We start from the raw sequence: 8,786 nt of genomic DNA, 5'->3' as shown, positions 1-8,786 counted from the left end.
TCTGACGTCATGTGAACATAAATGCACCTTGACCTCCATGTATTTTCTGTTTAGTCTCTAAAATACCTCTGTTTTAATGCGTTTTGTGTGTATGTGAATATGGTCATACAGAGAGCTTCTGCAGCTGCCTTTCCCCAGAGTTTGTGTATGTGTGTGTAACATTTTCAGTATTCAGCACCCTGCCTGTGGCCATGCTCCAGTGGAGCGCTCAGTTTCTCTGACGGACCAGTGAGAAGTGAGAAGGGTCAGTCCCACCAGAAGCTCATTTAGTCCCTATCTCTTTCACACACAGACACACGGTCTCTCTACAAGTCACTCTGACAGAGAGGCTCATCACTCTCACTCTCTCTCTCACACATGCGTTTGCGCGCAAACACACACACACACTGCTGCGCTCCCATTAGGGAGATGTAGTGAGAAGACAGGACTGATGATGCATGTCACAAAGTACTACTGCTAATCTTTCCCTTCTTTCTCTCTTCCCACTTTTCCCCCTTCCCTCCCCCTGTCATTGTTTTGCTTTAATACTTCACATGTCCCTCTGCTTCTGCACTTCTGCTAAAAAGACAAATATTTGTAGGTCATGCAATGACAGAAACTTTACTGTGTGCATCCAAGGTCACTGTGACAGAATATATAAAAGTGTATGCAGTGAATCTTTTCATTTTTGACTCATTTAGTAGCTTTTCTGCATTAGTCCTTGAGAAATGGTATGATGCAATACATATTATATGTAAGTTTGTTATTCAGAGATATACATTGTTCTTCATGCAAGTATTTGTCCTATAAATCATCATCCTACATCGCTAACACCCAGCTGAAATGCAGGTGTCTGCCTCAGTTCAGACTTTAATGTAAAAACAAACATGCCCATGCTGAACTTGACAGTAATACTTTTGGTGTTTAATTCTCAGTCGACCTCAATTGTCTGCGTGTCTGATATGAATGCATTAGCAGGATTGTGGTGTGCGGTGGATTAGAACCTCCCCCGCGCTTTGTGAGGTGTGTGGTAATGCCAGACTTAGTGGATTCTGCTGCAAATCACATCCTCCCATCGTCCTCTTAATCCCTGATTCGCTGCCTAATGACACAGAGACTGAAGAACTCAGCGGGAGATCAGAGAAAGGCAGGGAGGGCAGGGAGAAAGTGAAAAGTTGCAAAGACTCAAAAGTAGTTTGATGTCTGAGTGAGGCTGTGCACAGAGCGCTGTGGTTGATTCTTACTGACTGATATGTGTGTGTACAAGTTTTGGCTTTTGGAGCGCATGTGTTTACAACTGCTCCATCTATAATCAGTGTGTCATAAGCGGATAGGACAGGTGCTCAACAGGTGTGCTCTCTGATACCAATCCCTCTCCATTTGCTTGTCGGTCCCTCCATGTTTGCACGCACTCATTGTGTTGTTCGTAGAGGAACACCTGGGCTCTGCTGCACCTGGGCTTGTTGCCCAGTCCTCTGTCTGACAGCACACACACACACACACACACACACACACACACACACTGGAACACAGCCAGTTCCTGTTACTGGCTTAAGCAGGAAGCAGCAGCTGACATCCTATCCTTCAGTTCCTAAGAGACTCAACACCCTGAGTAAACCATCCAACTCGGACCCACTTGAGACTGATTTACCTGAGAATCAGGCCTCTTGTACACACCAGTTAAAATGGGAAAGGAGCACACTGAGGACTCTGTTAGCACATTAAGCTAATAACTAGTGGGTACTTCTACTGAATTCTCTACAGCTGATTGCTTTGGGCATCTATTTGTTTTGCATTTCAAGTGTCGTTTATCTTTCCAACAAAAGCTGCAGTATGCATCACAGCTGCCTGAGTTTTCAGTGAATAAAAATTCACAGCCAAGTGCCACTTTTTGCTGTGATTTGTCTGTTCAGATCACATGCATATATATATTTTAAATGAGCAAAGAACATGAGCAACCTGTTTCTTAAAATCTGTTGTTTTCATTTTTATTTCTTTTTTTTATCTTTTAGCCAGAGCAAAGTTACTATGTTTCTCACATTTGTGCTGTTGGCTATGCACTAGTGAGCGTTGAATTACCCGAGGGAATAATATCTACATGTTGTCTTTTAGATCGCTGTGTTGTTTACTGGAATAAGTAAGGCGATCTCAGCTCCCTCCTCCGCTCTCTGCGAATCACTGTTCCAGAAAGTAGACAGCAGTGATGGGCGCGTTTAAGGAGTAAAGTGGCTAACGTGATTGTTTCTGCACTACGAGGCTCTCCAGTCACTTCCTAGTTTACAAAACATTCAGCAATTTATTTGTTTTACTGATAGACTGATAGACAAAGATGAAGTCTAGATCACCTAAATGCACTAGAAAAATTCACAGAACTAAGACGAGCACACTTTAGCAGCATAACCAGCATGATTAGTATTTTAATAGGCAGAAGCATCATCACTATGTTTTGGCAGTTGAAACAAGTGAACATGATCGATGCACCAATAAAAAAGTGGCTATCAATCTTTCTGTTAGCCTCCCAAGCAAATCTAAACAGATATCATATTACACAAGGGTAAAAGGTCAGATCACAGGATCAGGGACCATATGCCCATTAGCTGTGTGTACCAATTGTCTTGCTGTCTTTATGTAATGGTCTTTTCTGTTTTCTCAGTGCTTTGGAAAGTCCACCTGCTCAAAACATCCTTTTCATGTTACATCTGTAGTTTTGCGAGTTACTTAGGGAATATTTACACTTTTAAGCATTGAGCACTGAGAAGATAGAGCGGTTGCAAGGTAGTGAAAGGATCCTCATTCTCTTAAGAAGGTTATGGCTGTGCCTTGTCTTTGATTTAGAAGACACAGAGTCACAGGTCTCCTAACCCTGGGGCAAAAGGCAAGAAGGCAAAAAGGCACTCACACTCATATTCCTTCTTTCCCGCTTTTCCCCTCTTTTCTCACTTTGTCCCACAAATACATACACTGCTTTCTCTATTTGCCCACCAGTGACCAGTCTCTCTATTTCTTGTGCCCTTGAGCCAGGGGGTCGTAGGAGGTTAGGGGAGATATCATTCAGTCATAGAAAACTTAGAAGAACAAAGACCACCATTCAGCAAAAACTTTTATGTTGTTTCATTTTTTTTTTTTATCGCTGCATCTCAGCTCAGCTAGATGTTTTATACTAGAAAATTCTTTCACTAAGAGTAGCTGCGCAAAGGCCAGGGTTAAATATGTCATGAAAACCAAATGCTGTGTATAAAACAGTGTATAAAAAAGAACTGGGGTCTTTGTTCTCTCCATGAGCTGAATATTTATTCACTTCTATTCTCTTTTAACCCTTGTGTGGTGTTCATATTTTTGTTACTCAGCCAGTGTTCATGGGTCTGGTGGACCCGCTAGAGTTTTGGCTTTCCAAAGTAACACTATCAAACAATTTTATGTTAAATTACTCAACAGATGTTTACTTCATCCCAATTACAAGCCATATGAACAGCAAACATGGTTAATTTTTTCCCTTTACCTTTGTTAGATCACATTTATGAATTAATGTGCTTCTCGTTTTTATTTTTTTTATTTTTTTATAAAATGTTATAAAAAAATAAATCAGTTATAATCAAGTGGAGTGAGTGGAAAGACACAACACATTTACACGTGAAGCAACATGTTTCACAACTAAATGGGATCAGCTGCTCATCAATGGTGACATTAGGCCCAGGGTTGTAAAACAGTGGGAGGTGGTGCACCCACTTATCCCACACTGTCCTGATGGCAGCTAGCTTGTCTCTCTGCCGTCGAGCTGGTCTGTCGTCTCGGTTATCAAAACAGATAATCCTGGAAATTTTGTGGAAGTTTTCCAGAGACATTGATGCACGGAAAGGTTCTTGCCGGTTTCTGCATCCCACAGGGATTCTGTGGATTCCCCTTTGGACCTGAAAACTCCTGCAAGGATAAGAACCCCAAAGTAGGCCTTTGGGGTTCTTAGATGAATTTGGTCCATCTCCTTCCACCTCTCTCCAAAAACACACCTTCCTTCTAGATTACTGCAATCCAGAATAATTTTCTGGATGGAATCTGGGATGAAAAGCTCAAATGAAGACTTGATGTCCTGCACATGAGTACCTGTCAGCCGTGTTGGCCCTGGCTTATCACAGTAGCAGCTCTGCAGGGTGGCTCATTTCTTGGGCAAGATGACCATTCAATTTCACCATTTATTGACATCCATATTTCTTCACTTGCTGTCTGGTGGGCTTGTTCTGGTCCTGGAGCTGGCTGCTGATGGGGTACTCGTCTTCGTTTTGTTACTAAATGGTGCTCAACCTCAACCTCTTCTTCAAAGTCACTGTCAGACTCTGAATTTTCAGAAATGTGTAATATTCTGAAACCTCTTTGTCAACATCATCATCCGAAGCCCCTCTCTCTTCCAAAATCAATTGGATGGCCCTCGCAGCAGATAATCTTTTGCCATCTTGATCAGTTGTGATAAAGAACCACACTGGCAAAGTCTTATTTATAGTATTATGCCCCTAATTTGCAGGTGGGACAGGGTATGAGAAAATAAAATTTGGATCCCTCAAGAAAGAGGGTAAAATGTGTGGGAATGTAAGAGCAGACGGTGTTATTAGTTTAATTTTCAACAATGTTGCAACTTTGTGCGGGAGCAGGAGGGGAAGAAAACACTATCAGCAGCACCAGAAAGGAGGAAGACAGAGTGTAGGAACACAGGACAATGAGGTCATTGAAAATTAGTTTGGATTTATGTTCTTCACAGAAAATAAGCCAAAGCCAATGAATTTCAGGTTGAAAAAATAATTCATTGTTTAATTTTTCTTTTGAAAAAAACTGAAAACGGGTCTCACAGACCCGAACACCATACAAGGGTTAAATAAGTTAGACTGATTATGTAGATGTTGGAGTTACATCATGTTTTTATCATAGTAGATCGTGGCTTTGGGGATTAAAGCAGTTAGTTAATCCTAATTAAAACATATGCACTACTGGAGGATCACAAGATTTCCAAAGAAATTTCCTTTCCTTTTGGAATATCTTCTAATGACTTTAGTGGTCTTCACCTTCTCCCACTGACCTGAACATTTGTGGATTTAACTAAAATGACTCAATACCTACTAAAATTGATGGCTTCCCTGGCAATTTAATAGAAACATTAGAAATGATTTTCTTTACTTTACCTCTTTAAGCCGTCATCAGGTAAAACTTTGTGCTTTATCGTCATGTATTTTATGTGTAATGCTGATTAGATCATGTTAGCACGCCATCACACTAAGCAGGTATAGACATGATAGAAATGACAGTGGATGTTACCAGTGCAGGACTGCACAATGGCCAGCAGGACCTGAGTTATAGTGATTGATGAGAAAATGCCTAGAAATCTTGATTTATGAAATCAGTAAACATTGGACTAATTCATGGTCTCAATTACTAGTTTCATGTGTTATTCAATAAAGTATGATGTTCAGATTGCAAAATATGTTCCCCAAGATACAGCTTGCTAACCAGCGAGTGTTTGCTGATCATCTTCACCCTCTTTAAAGATTTCCAAAACTTACATGGGGTCAGACAAAACATGCAAAAGGATTCAATCTACAATGAAAACAAAAAAGGTTCCATGGACACGTTTTAAATTGACTTTTTAAAAAATGGCATGCCCTGCAGAGGAAAGGCCTATTGATGATAAACTCAGGCCCATAGTTTGGTTACATCATACAAAACTGCTTTTATCATGAAGATTTGTCTTGAAGTCCTTGTGTATAAAAAGCTTAAAGTTATCACAGAATCAGCATCACCTGACAGGTAGCTGTCTGGGCTGTCTGCACACTTAGTGGCAAGTTGAGTGACATGGCAGTGTACACAGGAGTCTATGCTACAAAGTGGGAAAAACTTTATCTGATATTTGCATTTGACTTCTAAATATCCTCTTGTAAAACACACACACTGTGGGTGAATGAGAGGGAATGAGAGGCTGCGAACTAACAGGCCTTGGGGCTAAAGTGGCATTTACACAGACACTCCTAATATCAATACTTTGCTGAAGGACAATTTTTACACCACAGAGGCATTCTGTCATAAGTTTAATACACATCAGAGGGACCTGTGAGAGTCTATGTGGATGACACCTATCTGTACCGGACCTGTTTTTAATGATGAGATTAGAGAGTGCACACCTGTGGCCCTCTCATTTTTAACACAACACGATGGCAGGCTGTTGAGTTGATTCTGTGTTTGTCTCCACTCTGTCAGTCTTCTTGTTTCAAGAATGCACCCTGTACAGTACTGGCCAAAGCCTTGAGCAACCCCTCATTTCTTCATATTTTACTAGCAAAACGGGAAATAGGTACAGCATTTTATTGAAATATGTGCAAACATGAAAGTAGAGTATATGATGCAAAAATACAAATGAGCTTAAAATTCACCACATTTATTCTTCAACAATGGCTGAACTCTCTTAGGCCACCTTTTTTTTATCATTTCTTTCAGTAGTCTTCAGCAATAGTTCACGAGACTTGTTGAAGGAAATTCAAAGATTGTTTTTCGGATGTTGTTGGCTGCCCATCTCTCTCAAGATCATCCATCATTGCTTCACTGGCTCTGAGGAAGCCAATCCAGGACTGAGAGTGTAACTTTGTTTGTTTTTCTATCCTTGTATCCTCTCATTGCATCGGCAGTGTGTTTGCCATGATGAAAAGTGAAGCTGTTGCCATTCTAATGCTTTCTAGAAGATATTGCATTGTGTGAAATGTGATGACACTTTTCTGTGTTAATAATTTCATGAATTTTGAAAAGATCCCCAACACCACTGGCTGCTGTGCAACTAATAGTTGCTTGGGAATCACCAATCTTGTTCCTGTCAAACTGTGTTATCTTCAGCATTTTTAGCACATTAAACTAAATAAAAGGGCAAAATGATATGTTTTGTAGCAGGTTGTTATTAATAAGGCACCTCAAGATCCAATTCAAAACTGGTTCTTCTATAAGTTCTCTGTTATGTGTCGACACAACGCAGGTTCATCCCTTTAATTAGGCCCCTTTTTGTTTAAATTATTTAATGAACCAAATAATGAATCTGAAAATGGTCAGGTAGAAGGACTGGACCGAGTGAAGGGTGAGTTGAGTCTTTTGCACAGTAGTGTATCGCTTCAGTTTTTCTCTCTCCATAGATTTGTTGATCAAAATTACACATGTAATATCATATGCTCTATGTTTAGGTGTTTCCCTTTCATCAAGTACAATTTCACAAACTGCATGCCTTCTTACTCAGTTCAGTCTGCTCCCCGAAACTTTGTGTCATATTTGTATCAAGAATAAGGCAACTGGATTCCGTAACAAGCTGACAAAAGAAGAATGTTCCCAGTAAGAAGCAAAAAAAACATAATGTGCTGTAAATATTAGTTCTTTCCAATAATTACTTGTTTCTTAAAGCCTCAGAGGAAAGTCTATACAGTTCACTGCAAATTATATTTGGCAGACATAACCCATAGTTTTGTGACAGCCAGTGATTTCTCGTATATGAAAATCCTCTGGGAGAAGACACTAAACTACCTTGAACAAAATAATAAATATAAAAAGGGTTTTTTTTGTTCATGCCAAATCCCTAAACAAGAAAATCAATTCCAGATGGCAAACGATAAACACCGAATTTCAATAAGAGAAAAATGTGGTTTTGACAGCTCCCTAATAGAAAAAGAGATTTCTGTTTGACTATAATTGTTGGTTATTCTTATTATTGCATTAGGTGATACTGAACAAGATCAAGAAGAAGGGCAATCACAAAAGGGAATAACTCTTCAAATTTTAAAGAAATGAAAAGATGTACACAGTTTCTTGTCTCTTGTGTGCAGGCTGTTTATTTCAAAAGAGAACCTGATAGTGCTTAACCTTCTCATGACATGCTTCTTTAAATCAAAGAGCATTTTGCAGTCATGGATATATATGCATTTTTTCCACTAATCTCCTGTTTACACTTAAAAGTACAAAGTAAATTACTTATCCACAGACTGCAGCGAAATAACCGTGGATTGGCATTCTTTTTCAAATTAATGTGATAAAAGTTTTCATTGTGGGTTTGCAGGCTGGAGCTGAGAATTCATGTTTCCCTTCAACCACCCAAAGGTTAGTTTCATTTTCAACTTTCCACTTTCCTTTTAAAAATAAACCAAGCTGCTCGGACTTTGATAAATAACTGTGCTCAAGGTAACACCAATCAGTGTTTTCTTAATCTTTAATGTGAAATGAAGCCCAAACTAAACTTGTACTCGTTATATTCTATGACTCATCTTTCTTACCTTCACTTCATCATTTTACCACCTTGACCCAAGAAAGAAAAACGAGGGAAGAGGTCGCTGCAAATCATTTACAGTTTTCAAATAGTTGTAGTACATGTAGCTACTCCTCTGTGTGTGCACATATATGTTTCTGCCTAATGTGACTTAATAATCAAGACACTCGTGGTGCTTTTCTTTCTGGATGTCTGTTGCTATCCCTTTCCTGTCCCTTTAACCCTAATGTGAACAGAAAGCATAAACTAGAGTTTACTGCCTTTAAAAAAAATTCACTTTAACCTACCCCCATACTTTTTATGTCTGATACTAAAACTGCCCTAACATACACAAAGATATGCCATACCTCCAACCACACACACCTAACCCTGACCCAACCTCTCCTCCTTCAACAGCAGATAGTGTAACATGGGGGGTGAGCCAGACGGATCCCAGACCTCGACACAAGACAGTACCAGGGTGAATCAGGGAGCATCCTCGGCATACTTGCCCCCTGACTCACCCACAAGCCTGGGGTGAGTGCATACAGCTCTCCCA

This window comes from Perissodus microlepis, chromosome 22, assembly GCF_051167445.1.
Source record: "Perissodus microlepis isolate ML-2025 ecotype Zambia chromosome 22, ASM5116744v1, whole genome shotgun sequence".
Taxonomy (NCBI): domain Eukaryota; kingdom Metazoa; phylum Chordata; class Actinopteri; order Cichliformes; family Cichlidae; genus Perissodus; species Perissodus microlepis.
The sequence above is the reverse complement of the archived record's forward strand: the minus strand, read 5'-3'. Positions refer to the sequence as shown.